This window comes from Taudactylus pleione, unplaced genomic scaffold (assembly GCF_031769625.1).
Source record: "Taudactylus pleione unplaced genomic scaffold, aTauple2 ptg000637l, whole genome shotgun sequence".
Taxonomy (NCBI): domain Eukaryota; kingdom Metazoa; phylum Chordata; class Amphibia; order Anura; family Myobatrachidae; genus Taudactylus; species Taudactylus pleione.
Window position 1 is genome coordinate 175,458 of NW_028285039.1, and position 24,774 is coordinate 200,231.

General features: G+C 40.3%; 1 pseudogene; it reads left to right on the forward strand.

Moving 5' to 3' along the window:
• Positions 1–317: 317 nt before the first annotated feature.
• Positions 318–4,069, forward strand: LOC148479095 (zinc finger MYM-type protein 1-like; annotated as a pseudogene).
• The last annotated feature ends 20,705 nt before the right edge of the window (positions 4,070–24,774 follow it).

The following is a 24,774-nucleotide window of genomic DNA, read 5'->3' on the forward strand; positions in this document are numbered from 1 at the left end:
CTTGCATTAAATGACTGTGTTCAGGGTACATTGTACCTAAAATAAAACAGTTCTGTGCTGTGCTTGAAAGAGTGTACGCTTTCTTTGGCCATAGTGTTAAACAATGGGCCATGTTGTCAGAGTTGGCATCTCTCTCTGACGCTGAGATTGGCTGCAATGTTACTTTAAAAAGATTATGTCAAACGCGTTGGTCTTCAAGGAATGATTCTCTTACTGCTTTGAGATTCCATTATAAGGACATAATGAAGGCACTTATAAGAATAATTCTTCTCAGCAAGAATAAAGATGAATGTAATGAAGCTGCTGCTTTGAACAAAATGCTAGGATTTATTGAGTTTCTAGTACAGATAGTACTTCAAAAGAAGATTGTTAAAACAGTCAATTCTGTTTCTAAATACCTACAGTCCAAACAAACACACTTAGAAAATGCTGCAAAGTTAATTTGCAATGCAACAGAGTCACTGACGATGTTTAGAAACAATGTTGAAGAAGCTAAAATTATTGCTATAAACAAGTCTGAACAGTGGAATGTGGAGGCCAAGTTTGCACCCAAAAGGAGAATAAAAGTAAAAAAAATATTTGATGAGTTATGTGAGGATGAAAGGCTAAATGATCCAGAAAGATCCTTTAACCACTTGCCTGGCATGGTCGTATCAGATACGACCATACCAGAGTGGGCTTTCCCTGACATGGTCGTATCTGATACGACAAGTCAGAAACACAGTTAACTCCCAGCAGCTGCCCACCTCAGAGGGACCTGCTTGTCCCTCTACATCTGCGCCTCCTCCTCCTTTGTGTCCCGATCACTGCTAGCCACAGTTATTGGGCCCCGGTGGCACCCCCCTAGAAGCAGCAGCCATGGCTCATGTAGCCACGGCTGCTGCTGTGACAGTGATCAGGCTGCCAGACAGTCAGAAGCAGTAGCGGCGGCTCTGGTAGCTGTCGCCACTGCTATGTCTCCGGGCCGCTAGCGGGACACCCACCCACTGCAGCTCTGGACTAGTGATCAATGAGATCAGTGTGTGTGTATGAGCAGAAGCAGCGGCAGATCTGGTAGCAGCAGCAGCGGCTCTGGTAGCCGCCGCCCCTATGTCTCTGGGCCGCTAGCAGGACACCCTCCCGCTGCGGCTCTTGAACACAGTGATCAGTATGATCACTGTAGGAGCAGCAGCAGCGGCTCTGGTAGCCACGGCTGCAGCCATGTAACCCTGCGCCCCCACCCACTCTTTTACGGCCTCAGCTCCGCCTTCCCGTCCCCATGTGTCCTGGTCACTGCTGGCCACGGTGATCGGGCAATATATTATGAACAATTATTATATATATATATATATATATATATATATATAATGTGTATATACAGTCAGGTACATAAATATTGGGAAATTTACAGAATTTTCATATTTTGGTCACTATTCACCACCACAATGGCTTTGAAATGAAACAAACAAGATGTGATTTAACTGCAGACTTTCAGATTTGATTTGAGGGTAATTATATCCAAATCAGGTGAACGGTGTAGGAATTACAACGGTTTCTATATGTGCCTCCCACTTTTTAAGGGGCCAACAGTAATGGGACAAGCTAAACAATCCTAAATCTAGCTTTCAATTTTTAATACTTTGTTGCATATCCTTTGCAGGCAATTACAGCCTGAAGTCTGGAATGCATAGACATCACCAGACGCTCGGTTTCATCCCTGGTGATGCTCTGCCAGGCCTCTACTGCAAATGTCTTCAGTTCCTGCTTGTTCTTGGGGCATTTTCCCTTCAGTTTTGTCTTCATCAAGTGAAATGCATGCTCAATCGGATTCAGGTCAGGGGATTGACTTGGCCATTGCATAACATTACACTTTTTAGCCTTAAAAAACTCTTTGGTTGATTTTGCAGTATGCTTCGGGTCATTGTCCATCTGCACTGTTAAGCGCCGTCCAATGAGTTCTGAAGCATTTGACTGAATATGAGCATATAATATTGCCTGAAACACTTCAGAATTAATTCTGCTGCTTTTGTCAGCAGTCACATCATCAATAAATACAAGGGAACCAGTTCCATTGGCAGCCATACATGCCCACGCCATGACACTACCACCACCATGCTTCACTGATGAGGTGGTATGCTTTGGATCATGAGCAGTTCCTTTCCTTCTCTTCTCTTCCCATCACTCTGGTACAAGTTGATCTTTGTCTCATCTGTCCATAGAATGTTGTTCCAGAACTGTATTGGCTTTTTTAGATGTTGTTTGGCAAACTCTAATCTGGTCTTCCTGTTTTTGTGGCTCACCAATGGTTTGCATCTTGTGGTGAACCCTCTATATACACTCTTGTGAAGTCTTCTCTTGATTGTTGACTTTGACACATATACATCTACCTCCTGGAGAGTGTTCTTGATTTGGCCAACTGTTGTGAAGGGGTTTTTCTTCACCAGGGAAATAATTCTGTTGTCATCCACCACAGTTGTTTTCCGTGGTGTTCCGGGTCTTTTGGTGTTGCTGAGCTCTCTGGTGCGTTCTTTCTTTTTAAGAATGTTGCAAACAGTTGATTTGACCACACCTAATGTTTTTGCTATCTGTCTGATGGGTTTGTTTTGATTTTTCAGCCTAATGATAGCTTGCTTCACTGATAGTGACATCTCTTTGGATCTCATATTGAGAGTCGACAGCAACTGATTCCAAATGCAAATGTCACACCTAGAATCAACTCCAGAACTTTTACCTGCTTAATTGATAATGAAATAACGAGGGAATAGCCCACAACTGTCCATGAACTAGCTTTTGAGTTGATAGTCCCATTACTTTGGGCCCCTTAAAAAGTGGGAGGCACATATTAAAACTGTTGTAATTCCTACACCGTTCACCCGATTTGGATGTTATTACCCTCAAATTAAATCTGAAAGTCTGCATTTAAAGCACATCTTGTTTGTTTCATTTCAAAACCATTGTGGTGGTGAATAGAGGAGAAAATATGAAAATTCTGTCAATGTCCCAATATTTATGGACCTGACAGTATAAATATATATATATTTATATATATGTATATGTGAATATATAAATACATATATATGTATATATATACATATAGTATATGTACACATATGTACATATATATATATATATATATATATATAATGTGTGTGTGTATGCAGGAGCATATATATATATATATATATATATATCGATGGATATCGCAGAGCCTCTGATTAGGGATGGCAGCCGACCATCGGTGATTTGCAACCCTCAATCGATGTTTAGGAAACATCGGCAGTTGTGGTCTACACAGATCTCCTCGACCAATCGCAAAACAATTGATGGCTTCTAACGATGGTTGAACCATCGATGGTACAGCCATCAATGGCCATCACTACAGTATAATATAAATATTGTTATTTTTATGGTATACTGTGTTTTTAAAAAATATTTTTTTCAAATAAAATAGTGATGTTTAAAATTATGTTCGTGACCTAATTCAATCATAAAAGAAACCGACAATTTTGGAGCGGTTTTTGGAAAAATAATTCGTCAGTTAAAGTAAATATTTTCTGTGGTTGTTTGGATATAATTGTGGCACAACTGTCTAATCATTTCAAGAGTCTGGATGCCACTGTCAAAAAGTTTAAAGTGATTCTACCAAGCACACTTGTGACAGCAACAGATGACCAGCTCTATGAGGATGCTGACCAGCTAATATTTCAGTAAAGACTTTACTGGGTCTTTGTCAGAGCAATAGATTGCTTTCAGAGCATGCTTAAAACCAGAAATTTCTAAGTTATCTACAGTGGAAGATTTGACAAAGTTACTCATTACTGAGAATAGTGTTTTGTCATCAAGTTTTCCAGAAGTATGTACAGCTATTATCTTGTTTCTGTCCATCCCAGTAACAGTAGCAACTGCTGAACATTCATTCTCAACACTTAAAATATTTTAAAATTACCTATGCCTCGCAAATGGACAAGAAAGACTTCAAGGATTAGCAATATTATCCATCAAAAATGAGAGGGCAAAGAACCTTCAATTAGATAACATCATTGACAAATTTGCTGACCAAAAAGCAAGGAAGATGAACTTCAAGTCATAGTATAAAGTAAATTCATTTTTGTGGTTTTTGGATGAGCAGTAATAAGTTTATCTTTACAATTTGAATCCCGCACTCACAAAAATCCCCTGAAAAAATGGGTGTAGAATCTGCTTATTTTCCTACCAGATAGCAGAAGGTGATAGTTATATCCCAAAGACCTCAGAAACCTCTAGAAATTGATTATGTGTAAGAGAATGCCAACAAGGAAAACAGACTTTGTGCTAAAATTTAATATACTATTTATTGATCTTAATGTTGTTTATTATTTATATGTGGCATTGTATGTTTCAGCTTTTTTCTACATTTTTGCTAATTGCATGTGGTCATACTATATTGTACTGTACACATGCTTGAAAGGAAGTAAACAGTACTAATGAATCTTGTTTTTCTTCTGTGGGCTTGTGTCAGTTGTTGGGGTGTGGGATTCCAGGAATTGGGGTACAAAGCATTTTCTTGCACCTGGGCCCACCACTCTCTAGTTCTGCCACTGCTGCATGCTTTGTGTCCTGCAATGGCATTCAAACACACTGGCGCACCTGCATTTCACCGACCACCCCCCTGTCACCACCCACAAATGGCACTTCCTCTTGAGAACCCCGCGATGGGTCTGCGTAAGCACTGTGATCACAGTGGCTGGTTCACGCACGTGCACTGTGATGCATATGCAGGCGCGGTATGCAACAATTGGCTGATTGCTTGCATATTACCTACTGCAACCCAAGCTGATTCAGGCTCTGAGATGGAGAAATGAAGAATTGCTGCCACTGTGTGATTATTCCTTGTTGTATATTCAGAAAAATAGTTTTAGACACCATTTCCATGTACTTATTTCTACTATATTCAATATTTGACTTAAGCTTAAATAAAATGATTTGCAAGGGAGCTACAAAATATGCATGGTTATTAATGTAAGCAGTATAATAACTTGTTACAGAAATATCTACTGAAAAAGCAAATGTAAAAAGGTAATGCACATACAGTACATGTGAAGTTATCAGGGCCAGGGGCGGATTTGGAATTTAAAGTGGGCCTGGAAAATGTTCTGAAATTAGCCCCAGGTCAGCTGTCTAGAATTGTGGAATAGGACCTTTACGCTCGTTGAAGGTGCTTGTTCCGGAAATGGGGCATGGCCTTGTGGAAATGGGCATAGTCTTGAGTGAAATTCCATGCCCGCCAGCCAGTTCCCCCATTTTTGTCACCCTGTGGGCATGCTCAGTGCTCCAGAAGCTGATGGACATGCCTCCAGACCCTCTTTCCAGTGAATAGATGCTGCAGAGCAGCGAGTGAGAGGGGGCCTCCCAAACACACTCCCCACCATGGGGGATACTTTGTCTCACAATATAAGGACAGCCTCATTTTGGAATTTTAAAGAGAACCTCTGTGGGCTGCTCTACTTGCAATGATAGGCTCAGTCTGGCCTAAAATAAAGGGTGTGGCCTTGCGGGGGATCACGATGACTTCACTCCGGGGCCAGTCCAGCATTGCTGGAGATTCCAGACTGCCCCCGGAGACTGGGCTGCCAGCACTGTTGGCTCCTCTTTTATTACAGGAACTGGGTGGTAAAGGAGAATGTGAAACTGCAGTACCTGGCTCCTGTCATTGCAGAGGAGCCAGCATTTTGGTGTCACTCCCTCTAAGAGTGAAACCTGGGTGCAACCTGCACCCCCCCTCATGATGCCACTGGGTCCTACCTATTTTTCTCTTGCACCATCCTACCTATGTGTCTCCCCAGCACCAAACCAGCATGTCTCCACAGCTCCAACCTCATGTGTCTCTCTAAAGCTATCTACTCTGTGCCCCCTAAGGATACTGGATTTCAATCTCTATATGCACCTTCCTATACCTTCTAAACCCTGCCTATAAACCTCTAAAATTGATGCTATTTGCATATGCAGTCATACAGTAAAGACTTTAGATCTTGAACATGTGTTCCAAAGCACAAAGTATTATTCAAGTAAAGTACAATCAGTTACACGCTGTTATCTAAGTACAAATTAGCGCAAAGAATTATACAGACCCAAGATACAGTCATACATACGCAAGCGCTCTGGGACCAGATTCTGGCATCAACAAGAGACCTCCGTCAATCAGCAATCAGCAGAATAGACTAGAAACCCAGGGTCAGAGCACACATATTTATACCCCCCAGAAATAGACAACACAAAAGAGGAGTTTGTTGCTGATCCCATTGGTTCCCAGTGCAGCTGCATTTGTTACAGGGCATTTAACAGGTCGATTCAAATGGCCACAGTCCTGCCTCCAACAGCTGGTTGCCTTCATTTTCTCACCTCATGCAAATCTAGACTGTTGGTTTTACAAAGTACATTTTGGTTCTTTATGTCTTTACGGTCCATAAGTTGTGAACGCATGTTCCGATCTTCACACCGATGGACCGGAAAGCTGGGGATAAAGTGCGGATCAGTATAATATCAAACACGGCTTACTTATCATGTATTAAACCTTAGATACCAAAATAGTCTTTATTTCACAGCGTTTGTAATAAATGAATAAAACTTGGATCTTTTACTTTATAGCAATGGAACCTTTTGTGTAAGTGTGCATTATGTAGGTATTAGGGATATGAGAAAAGACACTAGTTAGGTTTATCTGATTTGGGGCAGATGTGCACGCATGCAGCTAATAAACAGCATTCGCATGCAGGATATTGTGCATTCGCTACTGAGCGTCATGTTAGCAGCACAACTGTGCATAATGTGCAGTGTTTATGCATGAGATTCTATCTATGATGGACTTAACATATATATATATATATATATATACACATTCACATATATAAATATATATATATATATATATATATACACACACATACACCACCTATCTCATTCCTTACTAACAGTTTCAAACTGCAATGCAAATGTGTTACCCCCAGCTGTGAAGCTAGGGCCATTCTGTCTAGGAGTGAGACTAAAACCTGTTTAGTATTCAGACAAATTCAATTGTGTAGATCAATGTCTGGGTTATATTATAATTGCCACAACTATCCTTGTCTATATACAGGGATTCCCAATTTGTATGTAAAACACTGTCAGTATTCTGGTGTATTGTCTATTCTATTTACTTTTCTCAGGAGGCTGTTTTTCTAGTTGTTTTTGGTATTTTTGTATGCAAGGTTGTCCACAGAATGGCTTCTAAAAAGATTATCAGAAACATTGCCATCTGTACTTAGCTCGTGAGTAGTAAGTTAAAATTGCGCTGGTTGCAAAATGGCGTCTTGCAGATTCTTGTTTCTAAAATGGAGTCTAGCTGCCATTCACAAGGTGGCATTGCGCACGCTAATTTTTGTGCGGATTCCGTCTCAGCCACTAATCCAGCTTTGACAGTCCACCTTTTGATAGCGAACAACATGCTATCACATCCTGATGTTAAAATTAATTTTAGGCATACATACATATATTATTTAATGTTATTATGGGATGGCATAAGGTGGTTCTTAATCCATCAATAATGTGTCTTTAGGAGGGGACATAAAACTACCATTATACGCACACCGCGGACCTTGGGAGATTATGTGAAAGATGTGGGGATGCACCAGTCCTATGAAGGAAGTTTTGATGGGGAATTAGGGACTTACATTATTTGAGGTGTTTTTAAAATAACATTTTGATAATACTTTCTATGCACATCTAAATATAATACAATATATGATGGTATTTCTAGTTCAGGGTTGTAATGCAGTTCTACATTTACCTCAGTATTCATATGGGTACTACTAACCACCATCATAATTTTGCTCTTCTGATTTATCTTATTTTTACATTTTCCACACTTCAACACATTAGGAACACACTTGACACATATGCAAATTACTATGATGACAACCAATATAAGAATCAGGAGTTTACCTATGCTTGTGATCATTTCCTGGACCCACTCCCGTAGACCTGAGAACCACTTCACGGGGTTCAACCATGACACCCATTCCTCTACCTTTTCCTCTACTTCAGCCACTGAAGCATTATGGTTCTTCCAAAATTCCCATTTTAGCTGCAGAATTTCATCCATCTTCCAGTCTATCACCTCCTTGGGGTCACTGGTGTCATTAGTAATATATGTGCAGCACTTTACTCCAAACTGGGTGGCCAAAGTTACGCAATACCCTCCAGTGACAGCTGTTAAATAATTTGACACTAGTCTGTGTTGCACCAGTTCTTTCTTCTAAGCTTGCAATTCCCTACTTGTATACCTGAAGGTGTCATCATACATCTCGGTGATATTATCTATCAATTTAGCAAGATCTTGGATATATCTAAAATTTAGCGTACCCCGAGCGATCCTGGTGGAATCCAATACGACTAAAACTTGAAAGCCAGTTGTCGCACTAATTAACTGAGTGGCTTTATGCACATCACCAGGTATCATATTTCTTTGGTCTCTGTGTTCATACTGTGTGTGAAGATATGGTGATGGTGTGTTTTTATGAATACCAAGCATTTCACCATGTGTAATGGTCATAATTTCTGGAAGTATTCTTCCCAAATAACATAACAATTATGGTACTAAGATTGGTCAGACACTCCCCTGATTTGGCATAGCACTCCTCCTCCTGACTCCACTCCATCAGCACTGCCATTAGCTCCCATTTCCTCTATAGGTCCTCCATCACAGAAACTGGGTATCCCCAAACAAACCAAGATGACGGGAACGCTGGAAGAAGAATACAGAAATGAACACAGAACAATCCCTTGCTGCGACACTGATCTACAGTTTTCTTTTAGCTCAGGTTTCTCACTGTCACCTTTTTAATCCTCCCGGCACAAGCTCGCAATCGACAGGTCCACGTTATCGGCCTAGTCTCTGCCTTGTATCTCCACTGGTTGGTTAACCTCCCTAAAGTGAGTGGAATGGACCCACTTATCTTCCCCGGCCACCTTTTGAGGATGTGGTACTTTGTCAACAATGTCAGATACGGACATTTCCACCGATCAGTCAGGCAAACTGAACATAAGAAATTATTGGATCACCAGGTTTAACATCATGAGAATAGTAATAACATGTGTGACCACCGTGTGGCGCTAAACTAAGCCAATCAATACGAAAAATGAAAAATGAATAGGCTACTTTCCTATCCTGTTCTCTCTTGGGATGATGTACCAGGGAGTTCCCAATATGTAAAAAGAGAGATAAGCACAATAGTGTAATATTGAAAAGATCAGGTAAATTTATTAAAACACACAAACATATAAATCAATCTTAAAAAGGCTAAATAAAGCCAAACAAATGCCTATTGGGCATGGTATAATAATGTCTTTAAAAAGAGGGGCCCATAAGCCCTGTGTACCAGATCCGAGATGTATAACTGCATTGTGGGTGCAATGCTGACCGTCCGGACCAAGTCAAGCAGTGACTAACCAACGATAACTGGTACTGGGGGTCCAGGGTACTTCTCCTCAGTAAATTGACTCTGCCATTCTTAACGCGTTTCGAGCCCTCCTGGCTCTTCAGAAGGATGCAGAGTCTCTGTCCATACCTCTCTTATATACCCCTAACCCAGGAAGTAAATTAGTTCCTCCTGGATCCAAAAATGATGAAACCGGAAGTGACGCATCCCGTGACTTCCGGTTCACGGCTCCCATCCAAAGTGCACAAAAAAAATTTTTTTTTTTCTTTTTTTCCTTTTTTTCCTTCTTTCTTCTTCTTTCCTTCTTTCTATATATCTCATTCCTTTTCACTTCCCCTTGTTCTCCTCCTAGGTGCCCCTCTGTGGGATGCCTCCGATCTTTCTCTCCTTTACATAGTCTCCTCCATATTGCTCATGGGGCTGTCTTTATGTAAACATCTGTTTTTTCTCCTTCAAACCGGAAGTTGTCATTCTTGTTGCCATAGTGAGAGGTTATGCTGTTAAAAAATTCCCCGGAAACCTTCACCATCATTCATATGGCCCACATAAGTAAATAGATAAAGAACAAGGATTATGGATTTTTAAAATACATTCTTAAGTAGAAATGGGGGCACAAAATAAGGTGCGAATATGAACATTCCTTTATGCAAACATATAAAATATATAATATATATATATTAAAAACGTTAATAAAAAATTAATGGATTAATTAAAATGAAAAAATTTAGATAAAAAGCTGCCTATTAAATGAACCACTTCAACTCAAAATCTTTGTTCAATCATTCAGGAACTAATGTTTTCAAATTAAAAAGCAAAGAGCTCAATGCAGAAGGTATCCCCTCAGTACCGCCAACGAAATTCAAGAAGAAATCATCTTTTTATCCGCTACACATTAAAGGGAACTTCATTGAAAGCTTTACCAAACTTATTTTGGATGATATAGACAGTATTAATGACAAAAAATACATCCGGAAATGGAATCTGAGTAAGAAAGAAAGAGAAGCGATCAAGACTCTACAGAAAGAAAAATCGATAGTTATAAAACCATTGGATAAGAGCAGGAGTATCATTATTATGAATAAGAATGAATATGAAAATGAAATATACCGACAACTGAATACAGCGACCTATACCAAACTTAAATCAGACCCCACAAATAAAATTAAGAATCTTTTTTCCAAATTTTTAGAAGAAAGTGAAGGTAAAACTATGATAACTAAAGATGAGAAGAACTTTTTAGACACTACTAGCCCTCTAGTACCTACCATTTATGTATTACCCAAAATACATAAAAACGAAACCAAACCCCCAGGACGACCAATAATTGCAAGCACTGGGAGTCTAACAAGTAAATTATCAGAGTTTATAGACTTTCACTTGCAACCGATTGTAAAGACCACAAAATCATATTTAAGAGATACCATGGACACGCTTACAAAGATTAAAGATATCAAGTGGGATGAAGATATGTTCATGATAACAGCAACCAGATGGCATTTAGAGAAGACAGAAATGAACCAAGAATGTATTGATTTCATTGTGGAAGGGATCAAGTTCATTTTAAATAATAATTATTTCTTTTTTAATGGTGATTATTATTTGCAACGTGTAGGTACCGCAATGGGCACCAAGTTCGCCCCTAGTTACGCAAATTTATTCCTGGCAAAATGGGAAGATGATTATATTTGGAGTAGCAGATACTGGGGGACGAACTTGGTACAATGGCACAGATATATAGACGATGTTCTCTTTTTTTGGAGGAGTACACTTGAAGATTTGGAAAGTTTCTGTGTGGATCTGAATTCCAATGGATTGAATTTAAAATTCACTTTTAATGTGGATAAATTTACATGTAATTTTTTGGATCTGAGCTTGTATATAGAGAATAATTGTCTTCAAACCAAAAGTTTTAAAAAACCAACAGATACTAACAGTTTTATCAATCATGATAGTGAACATCTTGATAGATGGCTTAAAGGGGTACCTAAAAGCCAGTTCATTCAGGTCAAAAGAAATTGCAGTAACCTGAAGGTGTGTGAGGAACAAATGGATGAGATGGAGAATAATTTTTTAGCAAGAGGATATGAAAAAGGTCAAATCGAACAGACAAAACTGGTGGTGAAAAATATGGATAGAAACCTTTTTTTAAAACCAAAGATGGACGTACACCGAAATAAAAATAGTGAATGGTCGTTCATTACGAAATATGGAAGTCATTACAAAGAAATGGAACGAGTTTTTAAACGCCATTCGCACATTTTGAAAAAAGACCCGATTTTAAAAGATGAACTTCCAGAGAAACCATGTTTTATTTACCGTAGAGCGGACAATTTAAAGAGGAAATTGGTCCGAAGTGCACTTGATTTTTCAACCAATAACCCAGTACGCACCAAGGGGTTTCATCGCTGTGGTACCTGTAGTATGTGTATTAATGTCCCTAAATCTTGCTCAAAAATTACAGAGTTCACTGTTAAAGGCAAAACTTTTAAAATTACGGATTTTATCACGAGCCATACCACCAACATTATTTATTTGGTGGAATGTGTATGTGGATTACATTATGTTGGATGCACTTCAAGGGCCTTAAAAACACGCATGGGGGAACATGTACGCAATATTAAAAAAGGAAAGGAAACACATTCCCTATCGGAAGAATTTTAAGAAGTTGCATAACTGCTCTCCAAGGAATATTGTGAATTTCATGGGGATACAACACATTAAATAAACATGGAAAGATAGGGATGTTGAGACTAACCTTGCGAAGAATGAAATGAGATGGATTTTTAATTTGAAAACATTTGTTCCTGATGGATTGAACAAAGATTTTGAGTTGAAGTGGTTCATTTAATAGGCAGCTTTTTAACTAATTTTTTTCGTTTTAATTAATCCATTAATTTTTTATTAACGTTTTTAATATATATATTATATATATTTTATATGTTTGCATAAAGGAATGTTCATATTCGCACCTTATTTTGTGCCCCCATTTCTACTTAAGAATGTATTTAAAAAATCCCTAATCCTTGTTCTTTATCTATTTATTTATTTATGTGGGCCATATGAATGATGGTGAAGGTTTCCGGGGAATTTTTTAACAGCAACACCTCTCACTATGGCAACAAGAATGACAACTTCGGGTTTGGAGGAGAAAAAACAGATGTTTACATAAAGACAGCCCCATGAGCAATATGGAGGAGACTATGTAAAGGAGAGAAAGATCGGAGGTATCCCACAGAGGGGGACCTAGGAGGAGAACAAGGGGAAGTGAAAAGAAATGAGATATATAGAAAGAAGGAAAGAAGAAGAAGGAAAAAAAGGAAAAAAAGAAAAAAAAATAATATATATTTTTTTTTGTGCACTTTGGATGGGAGCCGTGAACCGGAAGTCACGGGATGCGTCACTTCCGGTTTCGTCATTTTTGGATCCAGGAGGAACTAATTTACTTCCTGGGTTAGGGGTATATAAGAGAGGTATGGACAGAGACTCTGCATCCTTCTGAAGAAGAGCCAGGAGGGCTCAAAACGCGTTAAGGACGGCAGAGTCAATTTACTGAGGAGAAGTACCCTGGACCCCCAGTACCAGTTATCGTTGGTTAGTCACTGCTTGACTTGGTCCGGACGGTCAGCATTGCACCCACAACGCAGTTATACATCTTGGATCTGGTACGCAGGGCTTATGGGCCCCTCTTTTTAAAGACATTATTATACCATGCCCAATAGGCATTTGTTTGGCTTTATTTAGCCTTTTTTAGATTGATTTATATGTTTGTGTGTTTTAATAAATTCACCTGATCTTTTCAATATTACACTATTGTGCTTATCTCTCTTTTTACATGTTGGGAACTCCCTGGTACATCGTCCCAAGAGAGAACAGGATAGGAAAGTAGCCTATTAATTTTTCATTTTTCATATTGATTGGCTTAGTTTAGCGCCACACGGTGGTCACACATGTTATTACTATTGTCACTTATTTTTGTTTAGGGGTTTAAGGTACCCTAGTGTCTCCACTGTTGGCAGCTTTACTTTTGATGTGCTGAGGTGTTGTATTAAACAAATTTTGATCACTTAACATCATGAGAGTTTGCTTTAGTCATGTTAGTAAATAATGTTTTCAATTCCAGTTGTTCTTACTCATCTTCGTGAGACACTGCACAGTAACCTCATTATCATATTTTCACATGAGGCTGCCTGTTAAACAGTATATCAAAGGGGGACAGGTAGACAGCTGGTCTGGTATGATCTTGATATTAATACCCATCACCTTACACAGGTTATAGAAGACATTACTTGTGAAATGAGTATCCCTCCTATATTCAATTATTCTAGGGATACTGTATTTGTACACAAATTCCTGCAATTTAAATTATGTTATCAATATCTACAGCTCTAAATATTGCCTGGGCCCCTGGGTTGGACAGTATTCTGAGTATTTGACCTTAGCCTGGCATGGCTGCCGTTTGTCCTTAGTGACCTTGTGTCCTGTGTGTGAGAGATAAAGCACAACAGTTTAATATAATTTAAACGACCTAAATACAACAATAAATCATCCACATTTTACATTAGAACAGATCCATTGGCAGGATGAAAAGATTGTTAACAGTCATATAAGGCCTGGGAGAAGATACTGGTGTTATCTATGAACCCATGGGACACTCATGGCCATGTGTAGTGTACACCTCCCCCTAGGTGGGAAAAGAAAAATACTGACAGTCAGGGTGTTAGGGCACAGGGAAGAAAGCAGAACAGAGATTGGGTATCAGTTATATCAATTACCATTACCAGTTTTTCCCTAGTACTTCCCGTCAACCTGTCTATCTGGAGACCAGAATTATGACCCGACTCCTAGCGTTGGATCCCACTCTCCAATAAAGCATTAACAGCCACAATTGGAGCTGGTGCCTGTTGGACATTTGCTGGACTCTGTGCATATCCCTTATGGGGATATCCAGGTACTCCCTGGTTTGGGGATCCTACCCTCTTTGCCATGCAGCTCTTACTTATATGTCCTGGCTGGTTGCAATTAAAACACTTCCATGGGAAGGATTGTTGTGTGGGTTGAACAGGAGAGAAAGGTGGTGGATATGGGTAAGGATATTTAGGAAAAGGATCTTGTGGGCGGTATGGAGCTTGTGGGTAGTATGGGATTTGTGGTTGTGTAGGATAAGTGGGATAAGGCTGTGTTTGCTGTGGTGTAGGATTAGTGAGGGCGTATAACTGTTCAGGTGCAGGTGTGGGTGTGGGTGCAGGTGTGTCTGCTGGCTGTGATGTTACCGTCATTACTTCCAGAGCTTGAATACTGACAGCCATTAGTTTCTTGCTCTGTGTCTCTCTCTTCTTTGAGATGTTTTTATCATGTTCTATGGCAGATTCTATGAGGGTATCTATTGTGACTCCCCTCCAGCCAGGCTGTGAGGTCTGAACCTGGGTTTTTAGGTTCTCTTTAAGGTCATCCATGAGTATGGTGACAATCATTCCCCTGTGGTGAATGCTATCTTTAATATCCTCTAACCCAGTGTACAGGGTGATAGCCTTCAGAGCCCGGTTGCAATAATCTTCTGCAGATTCACTCTCCTTTTGCTTTATGGTGAAAATTTTGTTGCAGTTAACTACTACTGGAAAATATATACCCAATTGAGTTATAATGCGGGAAATATTACCTTGGTTTACTTGGTCTGTTAAAGGAACGTCACCATCCAATACACAATCCGTGATAAATTTTGTCACGTCGATATTGTGTGGTAGATAGGCCCTTAACACCACCAGCCAATCTTTATTGGTGGGCTCATGAGAACTACCCAAATTTCTCAAAAATCATTGACATTTGGCTAATTCCTTTTTGGGATCGGGGAAATCATTTATGATGGAATTTAGCTCAGCTCTTGTCCAAGGACAATGCATTACCACATCTCTTGTAGATACAACTCCGTTCGCGTCCGCATTCCCATTCGGAACAGTGATTGTCCGAATGGGATGCAGACCGGCTGCAGTGCTACCTTTGCCCTTATTAGCTGGCTGGGGGTTTAATCTGTTGCTGCAATGTATCGCATTAACAACTTCCTCCACGGGTGCAGAGGAGTTTAACACTTCACATGCTGTTACAGATGGAGATGGTGGCACCACTTGAGCTTGTCGTGGTGTCGCATCTAACATGTGCACAGCATGGGAAACAGCAGACATAACAATAGGCTCATCATCCACATCATAAACATTTCTTTATGGTTACTTAAGAGAGGGTACAAGTTGCTTGTTACATTTTGATGAGTTTTTTTCATGACTGTATCTGCACCTCCATCCACATAAGGTGGCAGTGGTTCATGTGAACTACTGGCAATACCTTCCACAATGCTACCTAGTCTCACGTGTGCACCGTTTTGCGGCTCGCATGCATTGCAATCCAGCGCCACGCGTGTATTTGCTGGCAATGCGCTCGCAACGCTAGTTTGTGTCGCTTGCACATTTTTAAGCCATGCATCCCCTTCATGCTGCCACAATTTTAAACATTCATAATATTTTACTTTTTTCTCTTGCAAACACATCAGACTGATGTGATCCCGGACATTATCCAATACATCTTTATCAAAACTACCAATTCTGGGAAACGGTCTAACACTCTTCATCGTTATTTTAAACCATACATCAAATACCTAATTGCATAAGTACCATACTTAGTATGCATAATACGACGGGCCAATCCAAGTGGCGCCTCCATTAGCAGCACATCATTGTCTAACATTTCTATTGTTTGCGTGGCTCCCATCTTGGGACAACTCCTACGTTTTTCAATAAAAATTTAAACTGGTGAAAGACAATTAAGATACTTTCACTTACCTGCGGACGCCTTTGAAAAAGTGTATCCGCAAACCCTATGGAGGACTTCTAGATGCTTCCACTCACCTACGGAAGTAAAGGCTGCTTCCGCTCAGCAATCCCTTTTTGACCTCCTTTCATATGCTAGGGGGCAGCAAAGTACCCTTTGTGTTCCAGTTGATTTCATCCACCCTCCCACCAGCTCACAATCCTAAACTAACCAAAATTATGCGGTTCAATTATAGTGTTCAAATAATCACACACATTGATTACTGAACGCTATAATCATGCTGGGGGCCGAACCCTAACAAAAATAATAACCCATACACCTGCTTTGTGTAAAGTAAATGGTAAGCTGCTACCGAGTCACTAGGCCAACTCCTGCGCCTAGCACTTAAGGGTCCTACAATACCCTTAACATTTAGGTCCCGTGTTACACCATAAACAAATACTCACTGATAAACACTTTTTTCCTGCGCAGAAAAATACACGTTAACCCAGATATTAGCAACAATTGATAATGTAAACTCAATGGCTTTGTTTAAACACATGGCAGCACAACCGGAAATACGTATATGCTATTTGTGCGACTAGTTGCATACACAATAATGCAACTAGTACACAACCGTATAACCTACCCTTAGCTGCGTACGCAAAAATGCATCCCTATTGCACGCAAAAATGTGACTTCGCCACGTGCGCAATACTGCGGTACCCCTTTTAAATGCAAAATACTATCAACAAAGGAAAACAAACTTCTACCTCTCTTGTCCCTGTATTCTAGTCAGCATCTCTTGGTCACACGATAACAGGTAGCGATCTCTCAGCATCGAATGGTTGCAGGTAAGACTGCTTGTGGCCACTATCCACCCTTTGCTGAGATATAGATATCCGTGTATATGTCATGTGATTAGGTACGTGACTTCACTATGAGCCCCCAACTATGGATACTGGATTTCAACCTCTATACGCACCTTCCTATACCTTCTAAACCCTGCCTATAAACCTCTAAAATTGATGCTATTTGCATATGCAGTCATACAGTAAAGACTTTAGATCTTGAACATGTGTTCCAAAGCACAAAGTATTATTCAAGGAAAGTACAGTCAGTTACACGTTGTGATCTAAGTACAATTTAGCGCAAAGAATTATACAGACCCAAGATACAGTCATACATACGTAAGCGCTCTGGGACTAGATTCCGGCATCAACAAGAGACCTCCGTCAATCAGCAATCAGCAGAATAGACTAGAAACCCAGGGTCAGAGAACACATATTTATACCCCCCAGAAATAGACAACACAATAGAGGAGTTTGTTGCTGATCCCATTGGTTCCCAGTGCGGGCGCATTTGTTACAGGGCATTTAACAGGTTGATTCAAATGGCCACAGTCCAGCCTCCAACAGCTGGTTGCCTTCGTTTTCCCACCTAATGCAAATCTAGACTGTTGGTTTTACAAAGTATATTTTGGTTCTTTATGCCTTTACGGTCCATAAGTTGCGAACCCATGCTCCGATCTTCACACCGATGGTACGGGAAAGCTGTGGATAAAGTGCAGATCAGTATAATATCAAACATGGCTTACTTATCACATATTAAACCTTAGATACCAAAATAGTCTTTATTTCACAGCATTTGTAATAAATGAATAAAACTTGAATCTTTTACTTTATAGCAATGGAACCTTTTGTGTAAGTGTGCATTATGTAGGTATTAGGGATATGAGAAAAGACGCTAGTTAGGTTTATCTGATTTGGGGCAGATGTGCACGCATGCAGCTAATAAACAGCGTTCGCATGCAGGATATTGTGCATTCGCTACTGAGCGTCATGTTAGCAACGCAACTGTGCGTAATGTGTGGTGTTTATGCATGAGATTCTATCTATGATGGACTTAACATATATACATATATATATATTTATATATATATATATACACATATACACACACATACATATACACACACATATCTCATTCCTTGCTAACAGTTTCAAACTGCAATGCAAATGTGTTACCCCCAGCTGCGAAGCTTGGGCCATTCTGTCTGGGAGTGAGACTAAAACCTGTTTAGGATTCAGACAAATTCAATTGTGTAGATCAATGTCTGGGTTATATTACAATTGCCACAACTATACTTGTCTATATACAGGGATTCCCAATTTGTATTTAAAACACTGACAGTATTCTGGTGTATTGTCTATTCTATTTACATTTCTAGTTGTTTTTGTTAAGGGGGCATGACCATGGCTCCCATGATTAGGTCATATCCCCTTGTCATTAATGGTCCCGGCCCCCCAGGACAGCTCTTAATGGCCCTGGCTGCCATTAGGGCTCCCTCTATACCCCAATAACTGGGACCTCACCAAGCTTATAATCCTGAAGGGCCTCTTATTGAAAGCTGGTCATGCTTGATCATCTTCCTGTGGAGGGCTGTGTCTTCTGAAGAGGAACTTTATCATCTTGCCCAGGCTCTGGAGTTAGTCACATAGAGGCCGATGATCTCCTTCACCTCACACAGCCGAGTCCTCAGCTCCCTATAGCTGCTCACACAGGCTGCAGCTCCTCACACACAGACTGTCACTGCTGATATCTTGCACCCACTCTCCTCTGTCTCACACTGCCACAGACAGCTCCACCCTCTAAGCCAGGACTCCAGGATGAATAGGGAGGAGTCTGCAGCCATTTAAAAAAAAAGGAAAGAAGAAAAAATAATTGTATTCACTGGCCCCAGCTCCCAAAATGGTCTGGCCCACCAGGAAAACTCCCGGTGAAGTCTATGGTCAATTTATGCATGATCAGGGCCGTAATTAGGGATGTGCAACCATTGTAAACACAGAGTGCAGGTCTATGTGTGCGGCATTGTTGCTGCTCCAGGGTCCCTGCATCTGGAATGGCACCCTGCAGCCAGTATAGTTTCTAAAGTGCAACCCAGCGTCTATTTTCAATGCTCCTGATGTGCATACTGTTGCCTGTAGTGCCTGTACAGTCCCTGGAGCATCCAGAGGATGCTCCAGGCAGTGTTGTACTTCCTGGCAGCTGGCAGCCCATCCCCCTCAGCATTACAACATGCACCCAGGGACAAGTACTAGTACAGGGCATCATAGAGACCTGTTACAGCGCTGGATCTTATATACCTAGTCTATGGTAAGATCTATGTTACTTTTACTTTCATACTGTACATACAAATGGGAAGACTAAGGGTCTACTTCAGCAGTGCACACTAGTGCACTGCTGAACACAAATTCCTGATGTTCAGGAATCTGCTCAGATGCCAAACCCATTCTGTGCATGTGCAGAATGGGTCTGTGAGCTCACACGTAAGCTGGCAGCAGACTGTAAGTGATTGAAAGTCTGCTGCCATTTGGGGGTGGGGAGGGGGTGGCAATACCCTACGTTTCCCAAAACAGAGGCATGTCATCGCATTTGTAGGGGAGGGAAGAAGCCAGGATCTCCGTCGGCAGATGGAGATTTCCTGGCCTCTTCTACTAAACTGTGGCGGCTGGCTATGGGACCCCATGGGTCACTGCTGCCGATTGTACAAAGATTATCTGATGCTGCGTTGGACAACACAGCTGGGATAAGGAATGCACAGGAGGCGTGATGCCTCCTGCTGCATTACCATATCTATCTATACACATTGACAATAACATCTACAACCTGTCGCCATAAAAATCTTTCGGACAGATCCAACAATTATATTTATAGCTCTCTCCTGCTGCTTCTATTAGCTGGTGACATATCACCATTCCACACCCACAACGAGCTATAAAGCCAGCTAAACTCATAAACATTGCGTGCCTCCCTTCACCATCCAATACACTAAAATGTGCCTTATGGAATGCACACTCTGTCTACAACAAACTAACATCCATCCATGACTTCTTTATTTCAACTAACCTCACTCTTCTGGCAATAACAGAAACATGGCTAACACAATCAGACACTGTCTCCCCTGCTGCATTTTCACATGGTAACCTACACTTCTCACACACCTCCAGGCCTGGTAATTGTAAATGAGGTGGGGTAGGAATAGTACTCTCCCAATCTTTCGCATACACAGTTCTCCCACATGTACCTTCACTCACATTTACATAATTTGAAGTACATTCTATAAGGACTTTCACCCCTTTCTCTCTGCAAGTTGCTGTTATCTATCGCCCACCTGGGCCACCTCAACAATTTCTGGAACACTTTTCTGCCAAGCTCCCTCACTTTCTATCCTCAGACATCTCCACCAACTTTGTTCCCCACATTCAATCTGTCTCAAAATCATGTTACATACATTTAAAAAATATATTCAAAATTCGACCATATCTCACACAAGATACTGCAAAAACTCTAATACATGCACTTATTATTTCCCGCATTGACTATTGCAATAGCCTCCTTACTGATCTTCCCAAAAATAGGCTATAACCATTACAATCCATTATGAATGCAGCTGCGAGGTTTATCTTCCTTGCAAAAAGTTCATTGTCTGCTTCCCCGCTCTGTCAGTTCCTCCATTGGTTGCCGGTTTTCTACCATATTCAATACAAAATACTTTCACTTACACATAAGGCTATTAAGCAAACCACACCAACATACATCTCTTCACTCATCTCAAAATATCTCCCAACCCGACCTCTCCGCTCATCACAAGATCTGCGGCTCTCATCCCCACGCATTACTTGCTCCCATTCATGGTTGCAGGACTTTCTTCAGGTTGCACCCACTCTATGGAATGCTCTACCTCGCACAACAAGGCTTTCCTCTAGTCTCCAATCCTTCAAGCATTCTTTGAAAACTCACCTCTTCAGGGAAGCTTATCAGATTCCACAACCTCCCACATAACCTTCATAGCTTCCATATCTAATTACATCCCCTTTTACAGTCCACACACAATCTCACACATCATCTTTCTCTCATATCCTCATGACATTTGGTCGACATTCCAGTGTGACTGGATCATGCAGCCCACCAAGAAACTATGCATTCTGGCTGGACCAAAATGCAATATATAGCACCTATCCTTGTGTATCAGTGCCTATTTCCCTATAGATTGTAAGCTTGTGAGCAGGGCCTTCTTACCTATATATCTGTCATTATTACCCAGTTTTGTTCTATTAATGTTTACAACTGTAAAGCGGAATATGCTGCACTATAAAATAAATTGTTAATAATAATAATGATAATAATAATAATAATAATAATAATAATAATCATAATAATAATATCTGCAAGGATTACAATTGCAAAGCTGCCTGCATGCAGCTTTGCAATTACGATCCTTGCAGAATCAGGCACTGACATAGGAAAGGGTTTAAGGATACTAGTTGAGAGAAAGTTAAATTAAGTCTTGTAGTTCCAGGTAGCAACTGCAAAGGTGAATAAATAATAGGATGCATAAAAAGATAAATGTGTGGTACTTCTAATATTCTAATACATATTGGGCATGGCCCTTTTTTAACCCCACTTAACCCCATTGCTGTCTCATTTAATATCGAAGCTAAAGACCAGTGGCACTTTTTGTTTAGTATCACTGTGATACAAATGAAAATGCCACTGGTATTTATCAATATTTACTCCTCATCGGCGAGGTCTTCAATCCGGCTGCTGCCAGACTAGAGCTGCCAGCGACCAGGCTCCTGCGTAATGCACGTGTGCAACGGTCCGTCTGTGTATGTGCATGAAACATTCACCCAGCGAGGACACAGCAATGCCTAGAAGGGGACCGCATCACTCTCACCAACTAAAGATGGCGAGAATAATGCTATGACAAACAGCTGTAATCTTAGATAACTACTGGATTTTTAAAAACAGAAATAGTAACATAACCCTCTTAGCGAGTGCTAAAGAGGTTATGCATTGTTAATAAATGGGGCCCTGTGTATGGGAAAGGAGAGGGAGATCATGTAAGGCAGAGAGGGATTGTGTGCTTTGCGGCCTTTTTATGCTCCCAGCCTCTTCATGCCAGATAAAGTAAACATTGTGAGCATGTGCTGCACTGCAGTATGATACTGACATCTTATATGACAGGACGGGAAATACAGAGAGACAGTGTGTGCCAATTAGAGCACGCACAGACACAGACGCTTCCTGCTGAGGCAGTGGGAGCAACGTTCTAGCAGGAAGCATTTTAGCAGTTTTAAAACAGCAGTATAAAGATAAATGTTTAGAGAGTACGAGGATAAGTACAGTAAGAAAACAAAGGCTATAATAATATCACTGAAGGGACAGAATGGGTAATAACTAAAGAAAATAGGCAGTTTAATTAATATTTAACAGAAAATACAGTTGTAAACAGAGGCTAGAACAGAGATATGAAAATAAAAGTGGTTGGTGATACAAGTCAGAAGGGAATAGAAGATAAAAATCCAGACTGGAAAAGGAGGATAAATGAGATTGAGAAGTATTAAAAAGTGCAGACATTATAACAAAACTGTGTCTGAGAACAGGAATGTCTAACGTACCTGTATAATTACATATCCAGAGGTCTAGTGCAGAATTTAAGGAAGATTAACAAACTTTCAAGGCATGACTGCAGTATATGTAGCTTGTGGCATTACTTGCCACTGACAAGTGCAATCTGACTAACATTACATAACCGTGGGTAGAATTGCTTCATATGCTATAAAGTAATAAAATTAAGGATTGCATCTAGGCTACAAATTGAAACATATGAAGTAACACAACGTCTTCTTGAATGTATCCTTCAGCAGCAGTAAAGAAGATGCTAGCCAATAAGGTTTACTTATTATTTAAGTACACACTTGGCCATATCTGGGTATTATATATTGTCACTGGACATACCTGTGCAAATACTATTGTTATGGATTATCAAGTAATACTGTTTCATTGGTAATACATTGAGCAGGTAATTTGTGTTTGGTATTGTATCCTAGGATGAGGTTGTATTATTATGCTCCTGTATTTCTGACCTCTAACTGCTGTTTGACTTGTCTTTTGATAGAGGATGATAACACATGACAACGGGCAACTGGAATCCAGGGACAGGCCAAAAGACAGGACACATGGTAAATAGATAGAGGTCATTGTCTGAATCTAGGGCAGGTAGTACACATACAGATTATCCAATAATCTAGCCAAGATCATCTGCTGTGGCTCATCTGGCAGGAATGTTTGCCTGCAGTTCTAAAGAACCAGAATAAAATCCTATAGAGCACATCAGTACTTTTGATTGCAGGATCATAACGATATGCTTCTAATAGATTGTTACCTCATGTTATAACTAGGAATGCATAGGCAAATGCAGGGGGGGGGGGTGTTTCTGGCTGCCTGGAAACCCTCCTCCCCAGCCAATGACCACAATAGAAATAGAATTTTACTAGTGTTTCATGTTTTTCTCAGTATCACAAATTAAATAAATAGCACCTTCTGTAGATCTTTTAACATGTATCAGCCAGTAATAAATAACCTGTGCACCAACTAGGAGTTCTGGAAAACATGCACTGTTAGGGATGCACTGCTATAGAGCCTGTTGAAGCTGGATAATTGGCTGAGACAAGATCAGCTTAAAAATGAGATCTGCAAGACGCCATTTTGCGATTGGCCGCCCAGCACCATTTTAGCTATACTTACACTTAAGTACATATGGCGATGCTATTATTAGCATAATAGCATATGGCGATCGCATATTTTACCATACCCCATACACACATTAATACACACAGTTGCGCTGTTAAAATGTCACACATTAGCGAATGCATAATACCCCGCATGCGAACGCTGTTTATTATCTTTGTGCGTACGCATCTGCCCCAAGTTAAACAGCGTCTTTTCCCAAACCCCTAATACTTGCACAATGCACACTCACATAAAAGGCTCCATAGCTTTAAAGTGTAAGATTCAAGTTGTATTCATTTATTACAAATGCTGTGAAATAAAGGCTATTTGGTATATAAGGTTATATACATGATAAGTAAGCCGTGTTTGGTGTTATACTGATCTGCACTTTCTAAACAGCTTTCCGGTATCATCGGTGTGAAGATTGCAACATGCATTCTCAACTTATGGACCGTAGAAAGTTAATGCATGAAAATGTACTTTGTAAAACCAACAGCCTAGATTTGCATGAGGCAGGAAAATGGAGATAACCAGCTGTCGGAGGCTGGTCAGTGTCCATTTGAATCAACCTGTTAAATGTCCTGTAACAGAAGCACTGTGATGGGGAACCAATGGGATCACAACGAACCTCTCTATTGTGTAGTCTATTTCTGTAAGGGTATAAATATGTGTGTTTTGACCCCAGTCTTCAATCTTCATGCTGATGCTGTTGATGGAGGTATCTTGCTGATGCCAGAATCTGGTCCCAGAGCGCGTGCGTATGTATAAGTGTATCTTGGGTCTGTATAATTTCTTTGCGCTAAATTGTACTTCGATCACAGTGTGCAACTATCTGTACTTTGCTTGAATAATACTTTGTGCTTTGGATACACATGTTCGAGGTCTGAAGTCTTTATTTTACTGTATGACTGCATACGCAAATAGCGTCAATTTTAGAAGGTATAGGCAGGTTTTTAGAAGGTATAGGCAG